Source organism: Squalius cephalus (assembly GCF_949319135.1).
Source record: "Squalius cephalus genome assembly, chromosome: 3".
NCBI classification, from domain to species: Eukaryota; Metazoa; Chordata; class Actinopteri; order Cypriniformes; family Leuciscidae; genus Squalius; species Squalius cephalus.
In genome coordinates, this window is record NC_137124.1 from 38781392 (window position 1) to 38806967 (window position 25576).

General features: G+C 36.1%; 1 protein-coding gene across 1 annotated transcript in view; it reads right to left on the reverse strand.

Annotated features, from left to right (window-relative positions):
* Window positions 1-20769, reverse strand: part of slc8a4b (solute carrier family 8 member 4b) — a 93540-nt gene extending 72771 nt beyond the window's left edge. The window contains exon 1 of the mRNA XM_079866761.1: window positions 20699-20769. The gene's annotated coding sequence lies outside the window, so the exon portion shown is untranslated. The remainder of the gene's footprint in view (window positions 1-20698) is intronic.
* Between the last annotated feature and the right edge of the window lie 4807 nt (window positions 20770-25576).

Genomic DNA, 25576 nt, shown 5'->3' on the forward strand with positions numbered 1-25576 from the left:
TTTGAAAATTAATCTGCATGATTATTTTAGGAAAAAACACATGCTTGTTTAAAACTATGATTGGAACCCTGGCCCTCTTTTATTCTAAAGGTTACCAAAGTCCCCATCAAATGTACATTTCCTTGTGGCAGAGAGTTGGAGTACAGCAGGTATTTGGAAATCTAAGCAATTCTTGCCGCTCACCATTTTCAAGTAAAGGATTTTGCAGTTGACTGGTGCTCTTTTATATGTTAAAATGACATTATTTAGGAAGCATTTACAAGACGTAGATTTGAAACCATTCAGCTGTGCGCAATTTCAAGATAATTTGTGATTTATAGATTTCACATTTGGAGGAGAATTTTTGTGCATTCGTTCTCTGAATTCGTTCTCTGAATCACACCGATGCATTGTAAGATCAAATGTAGTACGTTTTCTACACAACATTTTATAAATGAGGCCCAAGATGTCACCTAGTGCAAATGAGCCGGGACTGCCCCTTCAAAAAACATGACCGCTCTCAAGTGTGATATATTCATATTTGTTTGCATTAGTGTCAGCCAGACAGTTCTAAAGTTAAATTATCTTTACTTGCTGTCTATCATTTTGTTTGAAAATATGATAAACAAAGGGAGCCTGAAATTTGCTATGTAGCTTCTCTTCAGAGTGAACAATGCTCAAATTCACATTCTCAGGAGCAGAAAACATCAGCTATTTGAAACAACTCTCAATTGTCTGATTTTTATTCATCCATGAAAAACACACCAAATATGTATACTCCACTGTTCTCTTAAAATGTTTTACAGAGGCTCATTGTTACTGACTATGATCCCCGCTGACTTCTTAAGGCAAAACCAATGGGGCGGAGAGAAGTACATCCATAATAGGGATTTATAGGCAATGGAGACCAAATGTAACCACTGTGTAGCTCATAATATATCCCTCTAAAACTCAAGATTAAGGACTCAGCCCATCAGTCTCACAGTCAGATGTGCTGTAAGAAGCAGGCTATTATATTTCATAATTAGCTAATTGCATGCTTGGCAGCTAATGATGATGGCCAGTGGTTGTCTTGCGCGGTGGGTGCCATGGCCATGCATGTTAAGTAGTTGTAAATGCTTGTGGGTAATTGTTGTGGGAACTGCTGTAACATAAGATTGGACAGGAGATAAACGTCTTCATGGTCATGACTTTCATTCTCACAATAAATGAGCGCTCAAAATAGAAGCCTAAACTGTTGTGCGTGTAGTCTGTGTGTGTGCGGATGCACCTGTGTGTGCTACGCTGACGAGGCCCCCTTAGAACATGTCCACTCATGGATGAAAGCACCACAGTCCATTCTACACACAAACACACAGAGGCAGAGATGGAGATGAAGTGTGAAAAGGGCAACAGGAGAAGAAAGGTTGCTGTAGGACATAAAGCATTGTAGAAAGGTGAACTGACAGACAGAGAACAAGATAGAACAGACAAAGAATAAAATAAATACATTGTGATGAAAAAAAGAGTGAATTGATGCTGGTTCGGAGCTCAGCTAGCTAGTCCACTGTCAGGGGATCTGTGAACACTGTAAAAAATCTTTTTTGATTTTAGAAAATTAAGCTTAATTTACGGTGTCTATCCAATTTGTCCAGTTTTTTTTTTTAGGAAAACTCAAAAAAGCACATGCAAAGAATTTTTTTTTTTTTTTTTTTTTAGAGTCTGGCTAATGTTTCCAATGAAATAATGATAAAACTGCCTGAACAAGGACGTGACATGAACAAGGAAGACAAGGAAATCTGAACAAGGAAGACACATGAAAAATTAAAACAAACTGAAAGTCCATGAAAACAAAACCAAACTGAGCTGAATGGTGACAGTAAAATGAGCTAATGAGTTGCTTGTGTAAAAGTAACAGTGCAATTCTTCACTCTGAAATACACAGTGACCAGTTGTTGGCCAGCTTAAGTCGCAAAATATAAAAATCCAAATAAATACCTAATAAATAATGTGTACCTGAAATATTTGTTAAAGTGTCAGATGGTGTAATTGTGGCATCTACCAGAAGGTCGAGACAATTTTTGATCCCTTGTATGAAACTGTTCCAGATTGGGCACCGGCTCCAGAACTGGCACCCTGACAGAGTCACAATTGTTGAGTTTTTCTTTTTATGGCTAACTGTAAACCTTGTTATTTCTACAAGGAATTTGTCCAAAAACTGTCCAAGAATTTGTGGTTCTGTATAATTGTTTCCCCCTTATTTTCACATATTACATAACTTCTCATTTGCTACAGCAGTCTCAGAATAACACAGCAGTATATCACTAGTAAGTCTGCAGAAGGGAAATGATGTTCACTGTCATTCATATCCCAGCAGGGAACATATCAGCGGTCAGAGCAGCTCAAGTTCTCTGACCTCTACACAGACTGATCTTAGTAGATACAGTATACAGTAAATTTATGCATGGTGACCTTCAGCAGCAGCTGAATCCTGGAGCCTGTTGGACAGGAACAGCAAGCTCAGAACCAGACAGCCCACCACTAACAAAACAAGCAGCTGGCTTCTCAGCAGGAGAGTGTACCGCAAGTGTCTGTGTGTGTGTGAAAAAGAGAGAGTGTGTGCCCTTGAAATTGAAAACCAATAGTTATCAAAAGCCTCAATTTAAACAGCGCAGTCCATTCTAAGTTCCCATTGGCTATGCATAACAGGAAAGTGTCATTTGGATTTATAACCCTTCAGACATTTTTATCTTCAACACAATACTTCCAGACAGACTTATTTCTAAGTGGACTGAATACATGTTTTTTGTGGGGGCTAATAACAAAATATTCCATTACAAGATAAAATATTGAGTACATTTATGAAATATATGCCGAGCTGAGCTTTTAAATAATTTATGGGTGGTCTATTGCATGTCTATATGACAGGGGTACTCAACTCTGGCCCTCAAGGTCCACTTTTCAGAGTTTAGATGCAACCTTGATCAAAATCTCCTGTCAATCACTTTCTATGGCTGCGTCCAAAAGCTTAGACAGCTGACTTGTTCCCTCGCAACAACACAGGCAGCATTCGCGCACAAAGGTAAATAAACTAAAAGTAACTAACTAACTAAGGTACCTCACGAAACAGACTTCTGAGGCAGCATAACAGTTTAATGATCTACAACAAAATAGAGAGAGCTTTGATGATAACTAAGCGAATATTTAATTACTACAATACTAATTTCTACAAAACGGTCAAAAACATACATTTACACACAAACTGACAACCAACCACAACTTTCAGACGCCATCTTTATTTTTAGCTTAACTGTCAATGGAACACAGAGAATTGTGGGATATCAAAGCAAAGATATATCTATGCTGCCTTTAAAATCGATCAGATGAAGGTATCTAAGGGGACAGAACATTCGGATTCGGATGTGCCTCGATGCCATCCTACATTGGAATGCTGCCTCTCGAACTTCGAGGTTCAAGGATTGAGAACCCCTGCTTATGATATTGTCATGCAAATTTCATATTTTGGTCAAGCAAGATTAAAAACAGAATATTTATATACTGAATCATTGTATAAAAGAGTGCCTCACAGTTCAATGGTATTAAGTACAGTTTTCACACTATACATTGGGACCAGTCATCTACCTACTGCTGAAACCTCATTATTCCTCTGACTGTCTGCATTGTTCATGGCCGATAAGACAATTGATCAGTCCCAGTCTTGATGGTCCAGCTAAGAACAGGTGCTAGAACAGTCCTGAAGGCATATTACAATATTGATAAACAATTTCAACACACAGGATTACTAAGAGAAAAGTTAAGGATTTGTGAGTGGTGAGAATGACATTAGAATTGTAGTGTGAGGGAAGGTGTCCTGAAATTCACCAGAAGTATACTTGGCTTGTAGTTGTGATTGAGTAGCCTATTAAATACTTTTTTCACATAGTTTTACATACTGTATTATAAACTTACATTGTTTGAAAATATTGATTTATAAAGAAAACCAATGTGTTACTAATTCTGAGTATCTGAATTTTCTGTTGGCGAGTCCACTGGTAGTGTAGGAATGTGGAGAAGAAGCAGAAACTAGTGATAGAAAGATTGCTTACGCAAATGTAAAACAACCCGATCATCAAAAATTAAACAGCATTTATATCAAAACTGCCTAACGTTACCGAATTAAATGTCGACCCAGGAATAGGAAAAGAGTGCTTTAAGAGTGTTGATGGATCTACTACACCTGTGTTTTTATCATCATTCTTAATCTGATTCGGCGTAGTCTTTGACAGAAATGTGATTTTTTCTCAGTTGCTTTTTTTTTTATGAAACTTAACTACATTTAAGTGTTGATAAAAAGGATGCATGTTTTTAAAATGGAAAGAGTTAAAGTACAGTTAGAGGTATTTCGAGTATAAAAAATAATACCTAAATAGGAACAAAGTAGTATACTTAAAATGCTAAAATAATATATAGTAACTTTTATTCACTAAAAAGTGGGCCAATTTAGTCCCAAGCAGTATTGAAATAGTACACTTACAAGTTTACTACTAGTACACTGATATTACACTGTAAAAAATTTCTAACCCTCCCAAATCAAAAATTTCAAGTGACCGATAACATCTAAATTTTTCAATTGGCCCAAGTGAAAATCTGTCAATTTCAATTGGCCCAAGTGAAAATCTGTAAATTTAATTTTATAATTTACAGAATTTCACTTGGGCCAATTGAAAAATTTAAATGTTATCGGTCAATTGAAATTTTTGATTTGGGAGGGTTAGAATTTTTTTACAGTGTAGTATACTTACAACATTAAGTATACTTAAAAATATACCTGAACGTTAATTAAGTATACTTCATAACATGTACTTGAAGTATACTTCTTTTTGAAAGGAAAGTCAGGAGCTGACATTGGTGAGATGACACCAATAGTTTAAAAAGAAAGAATTGTGAGACAGTGAGTGCTAAAAAGACATTCTTTAAAAAGACATGGGGTGTAAAAATAAAAGTAACATAGAATGAGAGTGAGAAAGAAGGTGCCAAGTTTAGAGGAGATAAAGCAGCCTCATCCCATTTTAATTTAGTCTAACTCAAAAAGCTCCAAGCCTGATTTCTCATCAGATCCTCAGCCATCATTCCAGCTTCTAGATAGTTTTTTTTCTTGAAGCTTGGTAAGCCATTACATGGCAACTTACCATATAAATAAATAAATGGACATTAAATATTCATTTGAATTGAGACAATTTTATTATGTGAGAAGAAAGAGACTGCAGAGTAGTAAGTTCCTTCACAACTAAGTAGGAGAATCAGTTGCCTGGGACAATTAGTTAGTTAATCAATTAGAGATGCACTGATATTAAAATTCTGGCTGATACCTATAAGTCAATAATTATTTTCATTTTATGGCCGATTACCATTAAATGCCCTATATTGAAATTCTATACTAAAAATATATTTAGGAATTAAAGATTACATTCAACAATGTTATTAAAGGATTAACTTTAAGTGAGCATTGACGGCAAATGTGATATAAATGTAAAAATAGGGGAAATGATCATGCACCATTTTACATAAAGCCAGAATGGATGTTAAATTAAAAATCTCTACTAATGACTGATAATGACATGTTACCAAAATAACATGCATCCATTAATTAGACAGTTAAGTGTTTATTATACAAAAAATACTTGACCACAAAATGTCACAATTAACCAATCCGAATCAAGTGTTCCAGAGGGCCGTGTGATAATATGCAGTAAGTCTGGACTGTATTCACAGCATCTCACCCTGAACAGCAGTAATTCAGCAATCCTCTGATTGATGAAGTGTATGGGCCACATTCCCTTGTCTTGGCTCACAGGAGATCACTGATGGCCAAACTTCTACACGGATACAAGCTCATCAATTAGCAACTGGAGGGGAACTGACAGCTTAGAGACGCCAGAAGTTTACAGCCTTTGCCGTTTTCCCTGATTAATATGCTATAAAAAGGTAAAGGTTATGGCTTCACAGTGCCCTTCAAATAAGCGTACACACTATTACTCTCTCTCTCAGTCTGTCCCCAAGCACTGCTCCCCCATTCGCATCTCAATTTTTCTGTTCATGAACAGAAAGGGCAGGGTATTGAAAATGAAATGACTGGCTGCATTGACCTAACTCTGTAGATAAATCCCACAACAGCAATCATAATACAAGGTTTAACTTCATCCTCTCATTCAATCATTATCTTAATACTAATCCCACTGACATTTTGAATGGCTCCAGGGAGAGCTAAAGGAGACAGGCTGTTAGGTAGTCTGTTTCCACATGAGTGTTTCTGCCTTCGATTCAATGATCATGTCAGCTCTTCAATATCTGATTACCTTGAGCTTCATTTGACAGGATTCATCTTCGATTCACCGAACATACCATAATATGCTCTTCAACCTGATGTCATTATTACCAGCCCATAGGCAAAGAAACTGATACCCAATATTTGATCAATGTCAGTCACATTATATTCTTAGATCTTTTGGTGTTTGGATGGCTGGCAATGCATTAGATTTATTCTACTGCATTAAAATTTATTTAAGATGCAGTATATTTTTCTGGACCAATGTTAACCTTCTTATGTCCCATCCTTTTTAAAGAAACTGTCTGTTCGAACAGAGTTCAACCTTCTGAGAAGGGCTGAGAAAATGAGGTCCACGGGAACTTTCTGAGAAAAACCCTTCAAATGGGTTAGATGAATATCTCCCGTCTTTACAAATGGAGTACAACAGTTACAGTGTTAAACTAAAGCTAAATTATTTTTTCAATAACTGCTAAAATGTTTTTGACTATGTTTAATATTATCCTTGGCAGTTATCACCTACACTTTGCTGGCATCATGACTTTTGCATAACTCTGCTGTCTCTTTCTTCTCACATTATAAAGTAATTCAGACTCAAATCAATATTTCATGTCCATGTACACTACCGTTCAAAAGTTTGGGGTTGATCCTTTTTCAAAATGTTTTTTTAAAGAAGCCTCTTATGCTCATCAAAACGCTGTAAAACAATAATATTGAGAAATATTATAATATAAATATTGGGTAACACTTTAGAATACTGTATCTTACTTACTGCATAACTAATAAGTAATTATTAAAGAACTAATAGGTAATTATTCATTAACTACTTCTTCACTACTGTTAACTACTAAGGAAGATGTGTTAACTAATCAGTATGTAATATATTTTTATGATTGTGTTAAGTAACAGTTAGTTAATCAATAAATAATGAATTCTGTCATAACTCTTGAAGAACTACTACTAATTATCTACTAATTAAGGTTCAAGAAAAATAACTAAGAAGTAACTACTAATGAACAGTCATACAAAACTAACCTCAGATTAGTTTTTATATTTTATATACAGTACTGTGTGTCTGTTTTCTTCAGCATAGAATGCCATTGAGTAAATTCATGTTTGAGGCAATGACTGAGGGAAACTGAAAATATAGGGAACTTATTAGTAATTCATAAATAATTATCAAATAATTCTGCAGGAATTACTTAGAACCTGGAACAGTATTCTAAAGTGAGAATATAGGGAACTCATTAGTAATTAATAAATAATTATCAAATAATTATCCAGGAATTAGGCTACTTATGACCTGAAACAGTATTCTAAAGTGAACATATAAGGAAATTAATTGGTAATTAACAAATAATTATTAGATAATTCTTCAGGAATTACTTGGAACCTGGAACAGTATTCTAAAGTGAGAATATAATGAACTCATTAGTAATTAATAAATAATTATCAAATAATTATACAGGAATTAGGCTACTTATAACCTGAAACAGTATTCTAAAGTGAACATATAAGGAAATTAATTGGTAATTAACAAATAATTATTAGATAATTCTTCAGGAATTACTTGGAACCTGGAACAGTATTCTAAAGTGAGAATATAGGGAACTCATTAGTAATTAATACAGAATTACCACATACTTCTGACTCAAATCAAACTTACTGTAAAAAACACATTATTAACGGTATTATCTAAACCTTTGTAAAATAGATTATCATACATTATGATACATTTTGCTAATTAAATAAAAAGTTTGCTTATTTGCAGATCAATATATAGCCTAGTAAATGTCTGCACTTATCTTTCTTAGTGCTGAAGAATGACTAAAACTGGCTAGAAAATAAAATAAAAAACATTGATCAGTGCTTTTTACTTTTCAAGTAATTACCTTTGTACTTTTACTAAGGTAATTTTGAAAATGAATAGGCCAATAGTTTATCATTTTACTGGAGTAATATTTTATTGGGTTATCTGTACTTTTACTCAAGTACTTGATTTGTGTACTTCATCCACCACTCCACTGCTAAAATAAAACGGTTTATTGTAGTAACCACTGTGTATGACTGTTCATTAGTAGTTACTTCTTAATTATTTTTCTTGCACATTAATTAATAGATAATTAATAATAGTTCTTCAAGAGTTATGACATAATTCATTAGTTATTGATTAACTAACTGAAACTTAACACAATCATACAATTCTATTACATACTAATTAGTTAACACATCTTCCTTAGTAGTTAACAGTAGTAACTTAAGTGTTAATAAATAATTATCTATTAGTTCCTCAATAATTCCTTATTAGTTATGCAGTAAGTAAGATACAGTATTCTAAAGTGTTACCAAATATTGTAAGCAGTCATTATTCCGGTAGTCAGTGTCACATAATCCTTCAGAAATCATTCTAATATTCTGATTTAGTGCTCAAGAAACATTTCTTATTATTATCAATGCAATGCAAAACAGTTGTTACTTAATTTTTTTCTGCAAATTGTGATTCTTTTTTTTTTTTACAAGATACTTTGATGAATAGAACGTTCAAAAGAACAGTATTTACTCTAACATATTTTGTTGTAACAATGTAAAAGACTTTACTGTCACTTTTGATCAATTAATGAATCCTTGCTGAAATAAAAGAAAAAAACGACCCTTAAAATGGTAATGTATACAATTATTTGGTGTGTAGCTTCATGTCATGATCACACTGATGTTTATTTTATGATAATGCCCGGATGACTGTATATCATCCTTTACTTGTATTCTTTCCACCAATGAACAATGAATCTCTCAATGAGACAACACAGGACTGCACTGCTTCTTGTCCCTCAATAAATTAATCATGCAATGTTCTATTTCAACACATACACACACACACACACACATTTCTGAACAAACTAAGACATTTATATAAACTCACACTCATAGGCTGCCAGCCAAAAAGAAAGCAAAACAACACTCTTCCAGATGTAAACACACACAGGGCACATCCAGCAAGCTGCATCTGTTCAGAAATGCCTCTGAGGTAACAGATGACACTTTAACACCCAAGACTGGCACTGTACAAGTCCTCAAAAATCCAAGTATGCTGATATACAGAGAAGGGATCTAATTACTGAGCCTAAATAATTAAACCTCACTGCTTCCAATTAACAACTGTATCAACACAATCTCAGAACAACGGAACAGAATGGAACAAAACAACATAAAAATGAGGGGGAAGTGAAATAGAGAGGAAGAAACAAAGGGGAGACAGATAAAGACAAAAATACATGTTCTGATATTGCTGATAAAAAGATCTCACTGATAAAAAGAAATGAGCCCTGCTGTAAAGAAAACAATGAATCTCTCAATAGATTTTCTGGTCAATGTTATACACACACAGTGTATAAAAAGATAAAACCCAATGTTGAATGTTGCAATGGTGACATTCTCTGTGAAAATATCAAGCTCGTTTGAAAAAAAGGATTAGTGCATTAGTGCACTTACCATTCATCTGACTCTCATTTAAATAAGACTATCATAATGTGTGAAATGATGTACAGAAAATGAAGGGAGAGAGGGACTGAGGGCAGAATACAGTGGCTTCCTCACTGAAAATAGTAATTGCAAATGCTGATTGTGCTGCTGGTGGTGATGTAAAAGCAACATGCAGCGATAACGACCACTTCTGATAATGCTAATTCTTGCATTTGAGGCTGAGAATCTCTCATCTGTCAGACACGCATATGGACATGACTAGTATCAGAAGTTAACTAACCCTGAAAGCACACATACTGTAGGGTGTATGTCATATTTGTCATGGAGTCCTCCACACTTTCATCTCTGAACTTAGTTGGCTGATATTAAAATGATGTGTCTCTAATGTACCTTCTTTTTTACCAGCTTAATATGCAGAGTCAACAAGTGTCGTCAGTTGACAATGATTCATCCAAAAATGTAAACACTCAGAAGACTCGAAAGAATTTTGAGCTGCGTCTAAACCATGGCCCAAAAATAGACAAGTCATCAATTAGACAACAAAGAAATTAAATGAGTGAAGAAATGAAACCAAACACCTTGTAATCACTGTTTACTTTACTTACATGATGGAATAGCATACATCTCGCAAGTTATTTTGGCAAAAACGACATGTAACCAAATTCAAGGTTAGAAGTGGGCAACTCATAGCCGGACTATATCGGGTCTATAGTTAACCTAGTGAAATGACAACTATTCACAAAAATGCAGGGTTGTTTTAACCCAAATGTGGGTGAAATATGGGCAAACCCAGCCGTTGGGTTCAATTTTTAAAATACATTTTAACCCAGCGGTTGGGTTTGTCCATATTTGACCCAAATTTGGGTTAAAACAACCCTGCATTTTTGTGAATAGTGTTGCTTGCACAATTGTCATGGTGACGCAGCTTCTAGTGACAGAGCTGTTTGTTTATTCAACCAATAGCAAAGCCAAAAAGTGTGTGGTACCTATACAGTTTCCAATTGAAAGTTTCTGAAATGAACACTACACTCTAAAAACTGCTGGGTTGTGTTAACCCAATTTTGGGTCAAATATGGTCTCACCCAACGTTGGGTTAAAAAATGCAATTTAAAAATGGACAAACTGCATTTTGGACAAAATCAAAAATGGACAAAAATGCAATTTAAAAATGGACAAATTGCATTGGTTACATTAAAAATGTAAACCAACGGCTGGGTTTGTCCATTTTTAAATTTAATTTTTAACCCAACGTTGGGTGAGACCATATTTGACCCAAAATTGGGTTAACACAACCCAGCAGTTTTTAGAGTGTAGTGGCAGTAAACCACCAACAACTTTTATTCAGTTTCACACAAATGATTATTACAGAGGCAGATTATCGATTAATAAAAACGTTGTGCTATTCCTTGAAAAATTCTGTTATAACCTCGAAACATTTTTAATATGTTACATGATTTGTAAACTAATACATTTCAGTGTTTGTATATTAACAAACTTTGATAACCAGGCTTTTCCGGCAAAGTAAACTTGATCAGTAGATCACCTTGTACAGCATTGCACTGGCGATGCGGACCACTCAGTATGAGTCCCACACGAGTCACAAAATTCAAAGGAAGAAGTCAAAGACTTGTAAAACCAGGGGGGAAAAAATGGCAAGATTGCTTCAGAAAATGCATTTTATCTTGCATTTGCTTTTGCTTAGACTATCGGTTAGATTTAAGGTAAAGGTCTGGAGACATTTCATTTCCGAACTGCCGCAAAATGTGCACCGTCTAATTTAATAAAATATTGTCACAAACATATCTGTTAAAGAGAAAATTCAATGTGCTTTTAGCATCACTCACTAGACATTTCACTTTGAAACATAAGAGAACTAATGAAATATAATTTTGCAAAAATTACGCAGCAGCACGTTTTTGTCATTAAACTGGGCTGCTTTTAAAATATACTTATGTTGACTTAAATGTACATTCATAGACTATTTATTGATCTCTACATCAAAACTTATTTTAGATGTAATTTCAGCCATGTGTGCATTCAAATATTTAGCACAGCAATAAAAGTTTGAGTAAAAAAATCAACAAACGTTAAAATGTGGGCTTTGTTTATTAATAATAAGTACTTAAAATGAATAGCTGTCAGCACAGCCTAATTAATATTCATGAGTTAAGGAATCACTGAGCGATGATGTCACAAAAAAGTCAAACATGGCCCCCACTCCACTTAGGCTTTCGGTAGAACATTTGTGATTTATAATGCATGTGAATAAGCACTTTTAAATATGTTTATCAGATGTTTATCAAAAGTATCAGATGTTTGACAAAGTATGTGTGCTTAGTAGGTACAGTGTACCATTATTCCATTCTCTAATTAAATATATGCTAATATATGCAGAAACAAATTGTTTAGACTACTTCCAAAAAAGTAAACAGGAAATCTAAAAATACTCATGAGCTCATTCAGAATCCAGCAGAGAAAGAGATGTCAGCCTCAGCTTCAAAACTCTGTCACTTTAGATCCACTTTCAAAACTTCTCCACAGAAGCGAGTTCATCTCTGCTCCTTAAAACCCCTCAGAGCTCTCAGAGGCTTTCGCATTCTGTGAGTAAAAGCTCTGAAAACTGCCGTCACTGTTGGACGGTTCCCGCAGCACTGAGGCAGAGCAGAACTGTACCATGCTGAGCGTCGTCAGCCAAACAGACAGCATGACATTAGCAGACAGTAGGAGGGTATACTTCACTCACACACATACACACACGGTTTTCAAAGTGGCATCTAACCATGAGCAATTTACATCCTTGCAGACCCAAATGGTTGCCTCCATGCTGAGTGTCATGCTCAGAGTCACAGCTTGCTAATGTCAAACAAAAATGTCCTCAAGTGGACAGTGGCTACAAGTGCTAAACCCATAACATCACCTGACTTCACATTGTTGTCTCCTCTACGCTTCCCTTAAAAACATATCTCTGCTTCCTCTTGTTTGATATTTCTAACACTTAATCTCTGCATCTCCCTCAGAGCATTATGCTCTAATATTCTTTTAACATCTGGGCTCACAGTGGCAAAGGTCAGTGAACATCATATTTCATTAAGATGAATAAAAGGATGCAAGAAAACATCTGGAGGTGTGGAAGACAGCATCTGGCAGAGTAGAAATGCTGTAAGATGAGTATACGAACTACATGGAAAAAGAAAGCAAAAAGATTATTTGAAATGTTCATTGAAAGGACCATATGATGAAGCATCATTTATTTTAAATAAACAGAGAACAAACACATATATAGATGTATTGTACTAGGTCAAAACAAAATGTTCAGGTTGTCTAATATTGGCGAATCATGGTCATATAAAATTTGATGACTCATTCACAGGAAATGTGATGACTCATTCACTAAAACTCACCTTAACACCAGCTGGTTAAAAGTCATTGCAAAGATGACTAAACCAATAAAAAAGAAAAGAAAGTTCTAAGAAAAACTCTAGCACCATTTGTTTCCAGTCCCTTGGCTTGACATGTTGTATGTAATGTAATCAGGGTTTGAAATTAATTATGTATGTGAAATGAAAATGTCAGTGAAAGTCAACTGTGGTGGATAACGTGATGAATTCACTAGCCAGTTTGGTGGGTTACGATTATGTTGTATCACTTGATGCCTTTGCTATCAGAACCTCTAACATTAGCAAAACACAGCATATCACTCCGGTACTCTGGAAAAGAGAAGAAACCACTTTTTCAACCCGTTCCCTCTCCCTAGGCATCTGATAAGTGCCACATATCCAAGACTTTTGCACGTCACTATATAGACGCCAAAAGTGCACTTTAGCATCTTTATTCTGACGCTGTCAGTTAACCAAAGGCCCTTTCACACAGAGCATTGATACCAGAAAATTGCCATAGAATTGTTAGAGTGCCTTCTGTGTGGGATCAGTCCCTGTGTGAACAAAAGGCAGGACCAATGCCTAAGGTGTGTGTCATAGTGATGACGCATGATGTACTCGCTTATTATATACATTTTGTACATTTTGAACACAAAAAGGTTACAGACTGTAGATTTAAATTATTACTCCCTTTAGTTATTGTTTTGGAATAAATGTTTGGAATAAAATGCTTAAAAACACCAACTTGATGAGATTTATACTTGGTTTTAATAAATAGAAAATGAATAACATTGTTAATGTAAAAATGCAAAATATAATTGTATTTGGTTTCTTTTTTATGTAATGTTTACTTAACCAGGAAAATGTGAAGTCACATAAATGTTAATTTATGTGAAATTAAGTGAAACTGGGATATGAATTTACATTTGATTTATTAAAAAAATATATAGGTAGCCTATAGGATTCAGTTTGTTGTATACTACTCTTTCATTTTTATGTTATCCACAAACATTGACTGTCATAAAATGGAAAGCTATTCAATAATTCATAATCAGATTTTATAATAAATATATTTAATCTAGTAAATTCTATTTAATAACCTAGTTTATTTCTGATATTTTTGTTTTGGATTTAAGAAGTTCTGAATGACTCTTAACTTTGAGTTAAAATTGAGTAGCCAAATTGGCCAGTGAGTGAAAATGTTCATTTCATACCCTGAAAGTAATGACATTCATGCATTATTAAGTGTCCAAATTTTCCTTTGGGGCCACTGCATGCTCCTCTGCAGTCTCAGAGGTCTGTGTTCTTGTTTAAGGGTTGTCAGAGAGATGTAGGTCCCCAATTCAAAAGATTTCCCTCTCCAGAATGTCTGAGAGTGGTATCTAACATCAAGAGCCTCAAGGGCGTAGATTTGGTTTAAACATTGGGGGGGTTGAAGTTTGGGTCTGCATATTTTTCATGTGATCATGGTATAAATATTGGGGGGGTTGTAATGCATAGATATAAATATTGGAGGGGTTATCTCCCCCCCAACCCCCCCACAAACTACGCCCCTGCTCTGGGAGATATCTGACCTATAAAAAAAAAAGCCTCCCTTTCGTATCTTTCACTTCAACGTCCTAATACATAGATTTCTTCTTCACACCTCTCATTCTCACTCTTCTATGCTTCTCTCATGTTCTCTCCCTCTTCAGGCAGATGTTGCACATCACTTTTTTTATCAGATGACAGGTGAGAGACTGTCTCCCCTCATCAGATAATCAGAGATCATCTCTCACTTTTGCATTCACCCCTCCTTCGTCCATCACCTCCTCTGTCCTACCCTTCCATCAATGATTTTGACACGAACATCAATAATCTAAAGAAACGAACCGTCAATTTTACTATCGTATACAAAATCTATTTAGTTATTAATTTAAGATTTTTTTTTACTGAAATAGCACAAATAAAACGAAAGCCTAAAGTGAAAATAAACAACTGAAATAAAATAATTATTAATAAAAAATTAATTATAGTTTTAATCTGTGCGAGTCTATGTGGAAAAGACATCCCACAGGCGAGATGTGATGTTACTGATTACAAAGATGGACTCAAATGAAATCGCATTGGTTGGTAGGAAACAGCAGAGCACTATTCATTCAGTCATGTAGTGGCCATCTAACTTTTGTGCAATTAATCGATACTTCTTATGGTTTACGTTGCATACCATTTCAGATGTTCCTATGAGTGGATAAGCAATACAAAATTGGACCCCACTGACTTTCACTGTATTTTTCAAATAATTTTCATCTTCTTTTGTGTTCAACAGAACAACCGATTTGGAATAACAAGAGGATAAGTTTGTTTTGCGGTTGAACACCATGCCAGGATGGCATCAAAGGTAAAAATATATTAAAATGTATACTAATAAAAACCTGGTTTTCAAGATATATTGCTAAAACTGAATTGTGTCTGACAAATGTTAAAAAAAAAACTGAACGGAAGTTGCAATCACCACCATGAGGTTAAGTAATTTTTCATTTTTTAGTGAACTATCCCTTCAACTATGATTACTGGAAAGAAATATAAAATTCAAACTAAACTGTAACAATGAAAAACTTAGTTGAAACGATTCAGCTATACTGATTCTGCATGTTTGAGACCAGTCAGTAAATTTTTCAACACATTTTCCTGTTTGAGGAGTCAGGTGATGTCTCTCCTCAGGATCTATGATCAAGAATAGTTTGAACCATGTCAAATAAGAATCCACAGAGGGAGTAAAGATGTTTGCCCTGGCAATGGATTCTGTACAAGGTATTAATGATCTTACCACTCTTTTGTAAGTATACTGTGATATTTAGAAAAGGTTTTTGAGGTAATAAACAAACATTTTCAAGCACAAACATTGGATTTTAGCTCCATAACTAATTCCATTCATGAAACTGACATATCTTCAGCAAATGCTCATTTAACCTTTGGATTTCAGGGCTTCAATAGAAAAAGCTATTAAACTGTCAATAGTAATTAAATAAGGGATTTGGTGCAGAATTAGGTTTAATCTACACCACAAACAAACAAATACCTCTGGAAGGGTCTGTGTCATAAAACCAGCTTAAATGCTATCAGTTAAGGATTATACATGCATATTTCAGCTCTGTTTGCCTCATTAGATTGATTTGGAACTATACTGGATATAATTTTAAGATAGGCCTATAATACCACCTGACAAAAAAAGTAAGAATGCTGAGCATTTTATGATTTTATCACAACCTTAAGTAAACCTGAGTGCTTCCTGTTTCTATTATAAACACAAAATATTCAACAACACTAGGTTGTCACCACACATAACCTGCTGGTGCCTTGCTTATCGCACGAATAGGTATGACTAATGACAGTGCTGGTTTTGACAAGTGATTCCATAACGTTAGCCTCTCTTAGCCAATCTCAATTTCCTCAACCCATCTATTTTAATTACATCTTCCCCTCGCTCACTCCAACCACCAATCCCGCAGGTCAAATAAGACATATTTCCTGGCACACTTACGATCCATATTAATAAAAAATGTGACCTGGACCAGAAAAAGCTTGCCTAGTCTTAAATAAATAGCAGAGCAGCTTGAGAAACTTTTAGCCTTCGTTCATTTGGAGAACAACCCAAGCTCACTGGAAAGATGTCAATGTGATGACATTGCCTTTTACACGTTTCACAACACTTTCAAAGTGAGTGATGACAACGTTAGCTAACAAGAATCTTCCCCTGTAATCATAATTTGTGTAAACAAGAATAAAAGTTGTTGGTGTTTTACTGCCACTATAGTAGTCATTTCAGATGGAAATTGCGGCAAATTGTAACATAGGTATGTTTTTGGAGTTTTGCCAAAATTTAGGTAGAGGCACATTTTTCCAATGAGCAGGTTGAATACAAGTATCATAATAAGATAAATTGAAATAGTTTAGTATTAGTTATACTAAACCATTAATGTGGAGACAAGCACAGTTTTCTTTCTTGTATTTAAATATTTCCTACTGAAACATCCATGGTTACCAGGGCCGGAGTGGGGCCACTTTTCAGCCCTGGAGTTTCAGGCCCAAGACCGGCCCACTTTTTCCATGGTGGAATTCCAAATTAGCACTTTTTCCAAATTGGATAAATGAAGCAACAGTTCAGCTCTTACTATTGTGTAGTTTGTATTAATACCATGGTTCAACAAATAATGTAAAGGTTAAATAATAATTCACTTAGACTTTATAAGAAGCAATTGCGACTTTATTTCACATAATTCTGACTTTATATCTTGCAATTCTGACTTTATAACACGCAATTGCGACTTTATTTCACGCAATTGCGACTTTATTTCACGCAATTCTGACTTTATTTCTCAGAATTGCGAGATATAAAGTCAGAATTGCGTGTAAACTCGCAATTGTCTTTTAAAATGTTTTATTCTGTGGCGGAAACAAGCTTCCATACCTCCTGGCCTCTTCCTCCCATCCATCCTCCCATCCATCCTCCCTGACGCGTACCGTTACGGTAGGGCCGGCCCAGCTATCGGTAGGCGCCGGCGGTGCCGCGGCCGCGGTAGTCTACCTGAGAAAACGTTTTGGAAAAGACGGGCTATGGACCCAACCAACTCTATGAGAGGGGAGGGGAGAACTCCCTCACATGGTACAACCCATGCAGAGCTGCGCGCTGCGGTGTCAGAATGCGGAACGTGTGTAGCCTACTGTAACTAACGTGACACATGTGAAAAAAAAATCCTCGACCGGCCCAACAGTTAAGCGGCCCACCGGGAATTCTCCCGATTCTCCCGATTACCCACCCCGGGCCTGATGGTTACTCAACATAAAATCGGTTCCTTGAGATGAGGGAATGAGACATTGTCTCAGTAGCTGACGCTATGGGGAAACTCCTTTCTGTTGAAATACTGAAGCCTTGAATCACGCCAGTTTAAGTACACAGGCCAATGGCGTGTGTGAAAGCAGCAGCTAAGGTGACACTGAATGCCATTGCATCCGAATCTCTACTGAAGGTAGAGTGGAGCTCATAAGATACAATGTAACACAGCAGCAAGTTATTTCCCTCATCTTAGGGAACCGAGGTTACGCTGAGTAACCGGAGACATTCTCTTTTGAGTTCGATTCACTTGACTTTGCATCAGTAGGTGAGTTGTCTGAGCAAGTGTCTGAAAGAGAAAGATTCTGCGGCAATGGCGTTCAACACTGCCTTATATAGCTGCTGAGTCAGTCGCCATTTTCGCGCACTTAAATATGATCAGTGTGCTTACACTGGGGTGGTTCAATAAGACTTCAGTATTGATCAGAACTCGAAAGGAAGTTATCTCCTTTCTTAAAGGGATCCTCAACCCAAAAATGAAAATTCACTCATTTACTCAGCCTGGTGTCATGCCAGATGTATATGACTTTCTGAGTTCAGATGAAAACAAACTGAGATTTTTAGAAAAATAAGTCATCTCTGTGATTCTATATGCAAGTGGATAGGCCCCTCCAAGCCGACACTTCAAAAACCATGCAAAACGAACACGACCACAGTTGACCACAGTCGTAATCCATACGACCACAGTTGATGAATCAATTCTGAAGTGAAACAATAGGTATGTGTGAGATCCTACAAAAACTATATTTTAAACTTTTTTAAACTATAAACCACTGCTTCCAGCCAACTGTCATACATGCGTTCGCTTGTCAACACATCGTGAAGCGTGATATCAGCAATTTCAGAAACTGAGATAGCACAGAGGACTGTCACTTCCCATGCGAGTTTCACAAGTAAAGTCACCTTTATTTTTATAGCACTTAATATAATACGGATTGTTTAAAAGCAGCTTTAGCTTTAACAGGAAAATGATTCAACGATGAAAACAGTTCATTTTGGCTGCACAGCAGCTCTAAAAAAAAAAAAGTGTCATTGTTCAGCTGAAGTCAGTTCAGTGTTGATTCAGTTCCATTGTAAAGATCATCGATTATTAGTTCATATCATCTATAAAGCAGTTCAGCAGAAAACAGTGATGTCATCATCCAGCTCAGTTCAGTTCTCATCCAATAGCGTCAGTACAGTCAAGTCAATAATATTGTTGAATAAACACACAGCATGCTGACAGTTTGCCGGAAGAGACAGTTTTATACTTTAAAAAGTTTTAAAATTGAAAAAGTTAATTTTTCTCTTCAGAAGATATTGATTACTGGGCTCATATGGATTACCGTTGTGTTTGTTTTGCATGTTTTTTGAAGCGTCAACTTTGAGGGATCTATCCACTTGCGTTATGTGGACTCTAAAAATCTCTGTTTTGTGTTCATCTGAAGAAAGACAGTCATATACAGAAGCATTCACTCTATATATCAGCCCATGCAGCAAAACAACACTTAACTTTATCATGGATAATAGCAATAAAGACACTTTCAAAAGGACTGAATTACACTTACTTCCAAACAACCGATTGAAAGAAAATAAAACAATAGCACAAATAAAGATGTTTTGTGAAACTACCCAGTGCTTTGGTATTTTTCTGAGGGTTTTTTAAAAGCATTAAACAGTCTTATATTTTCCCCAGTCTGCTGCCTGTAACGTCACAGGTCTGACATCATAGATCTCCTTGGGCTGATGTAGTTCCTTCAAACCAAACAAGGGTTAGAAAGGCATCTGGCAGTATAATTGCTCATTAAAACAGTATGTCTCTCCCTGCTTGTTTGGGTGTGTTGGTCAAATTATTGGTATTATTATGTGTGCATGTGTGTATGTGTGGGTCAAATTATTGGTATTATTATGTGTGCATGTGTGTGTGTGTGTGTGTGTGTGTGTGTGTGTGTGTATTGTTGGCAGTGTACTAGAAAGGACACGCTAAGGACAAAATATCTAGCATAACTGGAAAATTTTCTGTGACTAATAATTCCTGAGCAAGACATTTTAGGAATGACAATATGAAGCAATTAACCTCTCATAACAATTAGAGAAAAGAAACATATCAGGGCAACAACAACAAAAAAAATCTATTTTTAAAATGTATAACCAACACATCACAAAACAATTTCTCTCTAATCTGTCATTTAAGAGGGATTTGCTCCACACGAAACACACGCAGGTTGCGCGCGCCTATAACTACATCCTCACCAAGTGTCACCAATTGCGTAACGCAGCTTCAAATGCGAATTCAGTTCTGCGCTGGATTAGAGGAAAATAACATGAGCGAGAGATGAGGGGAATGGGGTGACTGAGATAGAATCTGAATGAAAGGAAGAACAGGACGAGTGTGCACAAAGAGATGAAAGTGGATTTGGATCCTCAAAGTACCTCGTTTGTTTGTGATTCTGTGTTCTTTTTAACAATCATTCAACCCCTTTCAGTGGTTAAACTACATTATAAAGTGATTGGATTATAAAGCATGAGAACTCTATGACTAAAATATTTCCAAGACCCCTGCAGCACTCTCATATCTAATGCGCTTTTATGCATATCGGTCGCCCAAACGGCAATATTCACATGAAGAGACATCTGATAAACATTTTGGAGACGTATACAAACAGCATTCTCTTGTATTTTCCCTCAGTAAAGTTAAGCGCTTACCGGTTGGTCTGTGCAGAAAACAGGTGGTCACTCAGGGATCAGTGCGGTTTATCCGCCGATGTGTGTTGTTGTTTGTCAATGGTGTTAGTCGCTCATGTCAGGGATCTATTTCCCCAGCGCGTCCAAGGCGAGAAGGTTTCCAGCCAGACTAGCTTCTCGGTATGAGGAGACCCGGTAATGTGCGGTTATCACGCTGACCACTCTGTAACACAAATAAACAACTTAATACCTTAATAGCCCTGATAGAACGGAGGCGCGCGGCGCGCCTCAAACAAGTTGTGTAGCCTAACCTTAATGAACGAGTCACCACGCGCGCTTTACGCTACTCATCCACTTTGTATTGTTGAAAGAATTGTACATTTAAGTAGAGTTAAGTACAGACTATCCCCACTAACTATGACCTGGCGGTCCGCAAGCGTTTTTTTGGGCGGCACAAAGTCAGCGGCTTGACACGACCTCCGGCGGCACACCGTCGGCAAGCCGACCTATCTGAAAATGCGGTTGGTCTGCCAGCGTTTTTTGGGTGGCACGCGACCAGCGGTTTGCCGCGGCTGGGCTACCGTTTGTATACCAGTGGCAAGCCGATAGTCGGTCCAGTGTTTCTAAACGCTTAAAGGACATCTTTAATTTATAAATGTGTATTTTAATGCACATTTATGTCTTTAACTGTTTTTACAGTTAAAAATAATCTGAAAGCACTAGATAAAAAAATTGTAAGACTGACCTAATAGCTATATAGGCCTATCAAAAGCAAAGTGTTGGAATATAAAAAAAAAATACTGTAAAAACAACATCTTAAAATATAAAACTGTGAAAATTGTCCCATATTAACTGAAATTGATGATTTAAGTACAAAGAATATACAAAGAAATTAGTATAATCAAGGTTAGCATATGCAGAAGAGCAGGATTTGAATGAAGTGGGGGGGGGGGGGGTGACTATGCATTACTCAGATAGCAGTACATCTGCAAGATGTCTATTAAAGATCACTTCATCTGGAAAGCATCTGCTGTTTACTAACATCTGACGTCTAGACGTCTTTAAGATGTCAGTTTTACATATACATTCTAAATCATAAACATCTTTAAGACATTTTCTAAACATCTATTTGACATCTGAAAGGAATACTCTAACCTTGAACCCCCAAAAAGGGACTATAAGAATGCATGGGTAACTCTTAAAGTTTCAACCATGTTTTCGCATCTGAACTACAAAGTTAGATTATATAAATTAATAAAATTGCGCTAAATATATGCTCGCAAACAGAAATTGCTTTTGGGTGAGGAGGTAACCATAGCAACAGATGCTTTGGTCGTTTTATCGGACTGTGCGTCGATTAAACATAAGCTTACTTTCTTTTTTAACACGTTATTAAAGACGTACTAGGCCTACTCTTCAAATATATAACAAAAAGTGTCATTGTTTTGTCTACAATAGTTGAGCTTATAAAAACTGTACAATATTGGATGCCAAGGTTGACAGAACTTTTAAAAAAAGACATGTTTCAAGCATTATTAGCTATATTGGCAACTGTAGGCTATTTTACAGTGTTAGCTACTACCCTGATAGCACACGTACATCACAGAGACGTCTATTTGATGTGCGTGTTTACATCTGGAAGACGTATTTTTTAGTGTTGGCTCATCTGCAATTCGTCTATAGGACGTTTCCTGTCAGATGTCAAATAGACGTTTAGAAAATGTCTTTAAGATGTTTATGATTTAGAATGTATGTAAAACTGACATCTTAAAGACGTCTATCAGATGTTAGTAAACAGCAGATGCTTTCCAGATGAAGAGATCTTTAACAGACATATTGCTGCTGTCTGGGAATGTTTACTGTAATGCAGTAAACGAACTGAAAAACATAGCCTACATGCAATAAAATCAACCCAATGTAGCCTATAACTTGACACTTTTTTGTCTTCTTAAATATGGCTAAAACTTTTTCACATTTGGAAGATGCTTTTATTTAAAGCAAATAACAATGCATTTAGGGCTATAGCCTACATTTGTGCTTGTGTCTGGAATCAACCCTATGACCTTAACATAATTTTAACAACATTGTAGCTACCGTTAAAATGAATGTTTTCTTTTTAAACAACATAACTAAGTTGTTTTTCTAGCATATGCTATTTTGCAGTTAAATAAAATACATTTAAAAATATATATTTATTACTGCAACTCACTGGTATGGTAACTTTCAACCAAATAGTATTGTACAATCACAGCGCCTTCTTATCATTTTAAAACGACGTAATTCAAAACTTCGACACGACAGTCTTGAGTTTAAGTTGACAACTGACCTTCCAAATTAAATGCAGCGCACCGTTGTTAACGATGGACTTCGGCGATCTTCTCTCGCTCTTGTATTACAGGGTTCCCTCGTCCGCTGCTCGTGTATTGACATGTATCTCTAAATCATCCACCTCTCTTTGTTCTTAAGTAGTCCACGATCTGTTTTAAAAAGCCCGTCAGTTCCCGTTTGACACTGTTTGAGCTGGTAAGAAGTAGGGAATGCACACGGTTCTCGCTTCCTCTTTAGACTCAAAACCTCTAGAATGTGTCCTGCAAAATATCAAACTGATCTAGTGTCCACGCACGTCTCCTCCACTGATCACCGTCATTGTAATTAATTCCTTTCGTGAGTGGTTGCCTTTGTCATATCTTCATTGAGAATAAGGAGACGAAACGCCGCTGACTATCCTATAGAATGCGCTGCTCAAAGTTCATTGAAGAGAATAAGGGAGGATCTGGTGACAGTGTGTCTCCGCTCAGGATGGGAGAGTCAGAATGAGTGTACTCGCATCAGCATCAGCATCAGCTGCTGTACCGAGAGAGAGAGAGAGAGAGAGAGAGAGAGAGAGAGAGAGAGAGAGAGAGAGAGAGAGAGAGAGAGAGAGAGAGAGAGAGCGAGAGAGAGAGAGAGAGAGAGAGAGAGAGAGAGAGAGAGAGAGAGAGACATAGTTCATGAGTTGGTCAACATCATGCGTAAAAACAGGTTTAGGCTTGTGCGTTTCTACAGCATAGGTTAATAAGTGAAACTATTAAAGGTGCACTATTATTATATTAATTGAAAAGAACATTTGTTCACTAACATTACTTTTGACGTATATCAGTCTCATTAGATGACACCAGTCTTGCCAGTCTTCTAAAAACAAACTGTGTTTTTCTACATGGAGCTGGGGCCTGTATGATGGTAGTTGAACAAACTCAGGTGCAGGATGAGTTTCGAGTTGACAAAACCAAACCAATCCAACCAGCCTTTGTTGGTACCATGATGCTGATCATCAACTTTCTCTGTCAACTCAGGCTTTGATCCTGAGTTCAGGTGTGACATCAGTAACAAACAGCCAATCACATGCTGAGAAAGAGTGAAACTGCCATTCATTTCTTGCGAGAGAAGCAGCGCGATTCACTTCTCTCTTTTGCAGAATATTCCAAGATTGAAAAATATTAAGAATTGAAACAAATTTACACAAACATAAATTGTGCGTAATAATAATCGATAAACTAAAATTGTACATGTGTGATCGATTAAGGGTATAATAATTACATAAATAATATCTAAATCATACAAAAATGTTATTCTAAATAAGCATTAGTAAAAGCCAGACAATTTTGTTTTTAAAAATCATTTACTATGTAGTGACCTTTAATTTGGAGTAGAAACAGGTGGAGTGACTTTATAGCATCAGACATGTGTCGCTTTGCTCACAGCTGATTGGTCCAAGTTCGGTTTGAAACCTCTTGTAACATAAACTGCCCGGACCAGGTTAGCCGTGGAGCGTAAGTTACTATGACGATGAACACTTATAAAAGCCAAACCACTTTCATGGTGCCTAAAACCCAGGGTTGGCACAATCTAAACTGAAACACCTGGCTAGCCACCTAAACCGGCTTCATGGTACAGGCCACTGGTCACCCCATCATGGGTGCTGCTATGCTGACATCACATGACAAGTCATGCTACAATAATTATAATAGGGAATTTTTATATAACACTTTTAGTCAGAGCTCATGGCACTTTATAAAGCATAAACATACAAGTACCAAACTTTACAACAACAAACGGAATATACACTGAAAAGAAATGGTGCAGGATCTACTTTGACACATTTTCACTCAAAAATTGCTGGGAAATTTGAGAAATAATTACAAAGAAGTGGCAAATAACACATCAAATTAAATGTGGAATGTTGAAGTAGAAAGACTGAAATAGTTTTTTTCTTGTAAAACGTATTCCAATAATCTTTGTTTTGTTTGCAACCTCAAAAATAAATATTTTTACAGTGTACATTTAATCCAGAGTGATGGTATGGATCAACATGTATGCGATCCACCAGACAGTCCAAACTGAATGTTTGTCTTTACCCAGGAACAAAAAAGAACAAAAATAAACTTCATACATCCAGGCCAGTGGTGTCACTGTAAAGTCCTAAATATGCAGTTAAAATAAGCAACAATTTACTGAGTACACCTTTAGCCTTCTTGTAAATATATGGTTATGTTGTTCAAACAGACTTACAATGTACCGCTGTTGCCTTTTTTAGTACAGTCAAATTAGATGTATGTCATTTCAACTTAAATTACATTAAACTGACTTAAAATCAGTTGAATCTTGTATAAAAAAAAGTTAAAAGTTGCTTAACCTATTTTGATGAGTTAAAGTAGTAAAAACACATGTTGTCATGACTTACTGGTCATAATTTTATACAGAAAGCCAGACAATTGCTCCAGTGATTAGCAGTAATTTTGGCAGCAGTTCTTTCTCTCCATTTGAAGTAACCTGGTTATATGCAATTTCATCACAGGCTCTTCTTTATTGACATTAAGCAAAACATGTTTGGTAAATGGTGTTTTGGTGCATGTCTGAAGG